This window comes from Capsicum annuum, chromosome 3 (genome assembly GCF_002878395.1).
Source record: "Capsicum annuum cultivar UCD-10X-F1 chromosome 3, UCD10Xv1.1, whole genome shotgun sequence".
Lineage (NCBI taxonomy): Eukaryota > Viridiplantae > Streptophyta > Magnoliopsida > Solanales > Solanaceae > Capsicum > Capsicum annuum.
Genome location: NC_061113.1, coordinates 208,878,448 through 208,881,181, shown reverse-complemented (window position 1 = coordinate 208,881,181; position 2,734 = coordinate 208,878,448). Strand labels below are relative to the sequence as shown.

Sequence of the window (2,734 nt, the reverse complement as noted above, 5' to 3'; positions counted from 1 at the left end):
CTTTCCGAATCTCTTCACCCCCCTCATGGGTGAAATTTTCAGATACACTAGGTCACCAACTTCAAACTCAAGGTCTCTCCTTCTAACATCCGCATATGACTTCTGATGACTCTGCGTAGTTTTCAACCTTTCCCTAATCAACTTAACTTTTTACATAGCCTCAAATACCGAATCAGGACCACTCACAGCCGCTTCACCCACCTCGAACCAATCTATGGGTGATCTACACTTCCTCTCATATAAGGCTTCAAAGGGAGCCATGCCAATACTAGAGTGAAAACTGTTATTGTAAGCAAACTCTATCAACGGTAATTGATCATCCCAACTTCTCTTAAAGTCAAGTGCACAAGCTCTCAACATGTCCTCTAAGGTCTGGATGGTCCGCTCAGCCTGACCATCGGTCTGCGGATGAAAAATAGAACTCAAAAGCACTTGGGTACCAAGACCCTTCTGAAAAGCTTTCCAAAATTGCGAAGTGAACTGAGTACCCCTATTCGAAATGATAGACAAGGGAACTCCATACAGTATGACTAGCTCTCGGATATACAATCTAGCGTAATCCTCAGCAGTATATAAAGTATGAACAGGCAAGAAATGAGCAGAGTTAGTCAACCTATCAACCACAACCTAAATGGAATCATGATGGCATCAGGAAGGAGGTAAACCAATCATAAAGTCCATATTTATCTCTTCCCACTTCCAGGTGGGAATGCTAAACTCTTGCATCATACCACCAGGTCTTTGGTGTTCAACCTTAACCTGTTGGCATGTTGCACACTTAGCTACAAATGCTGCTATATCTTTCTTCATGCCACTCCACCAATAGATTTCCCACAAGTCTCGGTACATCTTGGTGGCACCAGGATGAATAGAATATCGCGCCCCGCGCACTTCAGCCATAATCCTCTGTTTCAGATCATCAACATTCGGGACACACAATCTATCCTGTAATATCAACACACCATCTCCCTCTTGGGAGAAAACCTCTACTTTTTGGTCCTTGACTAACTCCTTCAGTCTGACCAAACTAGCATCTAAATATTGCTTTTCCTTCACTTCCGAAACCAAGGAGGATTCGGTACTACTCTGAACCCCTATACTACCTTCAGCAGAGTCAAACAACCTAACCCCCAATCTAGCCAAAAGATGTATATCACGAGCCAACTCTTTTTTACCTTCTACCACATGCAAAACACTACCTATGGACACTCTACTTAAGGCATCCACCACAACATTGGCCTTGCTTGGATGGTAAAACACACTCATATCATAGTCCTTTAACAATTCTATCCATCGTCTCTGCCTAAGATTCAATTCTCTCTGGGTAAACACATACTACAGACTCTTATGATCAGTGAAAACATTAACATGGACACTATACAAATAGTGTCTCCAGATTTTCAAAGCAAACACAACAGCAGCCAACTCAAGGTCATGGGTTGGGTAATTTTTCTCATAGGGTTTCAACTGTCTAGAAGCATAAGCTATCACCTTACCCTTCTGTATCAATACGCAACCCAATCCAACTCTCGAAGCATCACTGTGCACCACAAAACCATCAACACCATCAGGGAAAGTCAAAACAGGGGTTGAGGTGAGTCGAGTCTTCAACTCCTGAAAACTCTTCTCATAAGATTCGGACCACAAGAACTTCACTTTCTTTTGGGTCAACCGAGTCATAGGAGATGCTATAGAGGAGAAACCCTCAACAAAATGGTGGTAATAGCCAGCTAAACCCAAGAAACTTTGATTTTAGTTGGAGAAATAGGTTTAGGCCAATTTCTAATAGCTTTGGTCTTTTGGGGATCAACTCTAATACCCTCGAAAGAAATGATATGACCTAGAAAAGCAACTGACCTTAGCCAAAACTCATACTTACTGAACTTGGAAAACAACTTGTGATCTCTAAGGGTTTGCAAGACAGTTCGGAGATGATTAGAATGTTCATCCTTACTACGGGAGTACACCAGTATATCATCGATGAATACTATGACAAACATTTCCAGATATGGTCTGAACACTCGATCATGAGGTCCATGAAAGACATAACAAGAAACTCAAAATGGCCATAACGAGTTCAAAAAATGGTTTTTGGGATGTCACACTCCCTAACTTTGAGTTGATGATAGCTGGAATAAAGGTCTATCTTTGAGAAATAACTTGCACCTTGCAATTGGTCAAACAAATCATCTATTCTCAGAAGGGGGTACTTATTTTTTATGGTGACTTTATCCAATTTGCGGTAATCAATGCACATACGAAAAGAGCCATCTTTCTTTATCACAAACAACACAGAAGCACCCCAAAGAGGAATGCTGGGCCTTACAAAACCCTTATCTAGTAGATCTTTGAGTTGCTCTTTCAACTTCTTAAGTTTTGTAGGGGCCATACGGTAAGGAGGAATAGAAATGGGTTGAGTATCGGGAAGAAGATAAATCTCGAACTTTATCTCTCTATTAGGAGGTATCCCTGGGAGATCATTCGAAAAGACATCAGAAAACTCATTGATGACGTTAACAGACTGGAGAGTTGGAGTCTCAGACTTAGTGTCTTTGACTCTGACCAAATGGTAAATACACCTCTTGGAAATAAGCTTTCTAGCTCTGAGGTAAGAGATAAAATGAATCTTGGGTGACACAAAATTCCCAAACTACTCAAACACGGATGCACCTGGAAACTAAAACTTGACCACTCGGGTCCGACAATTAATAGAGGCATAAGAAAAATACAGCCA

General features: G+C 41.3%; 1 pseudogene; it reads right to left on the bottom strand.

Moving 5' to 3' along the window:
• Positions 1-2,506, bottom strand: part of LOC124896799 — a 22,898-nt pseudogene extending 20,392 nt beyond the window's left edge.
• Positions 2,507-2,734: the final 228 nt, after the last annotated feature.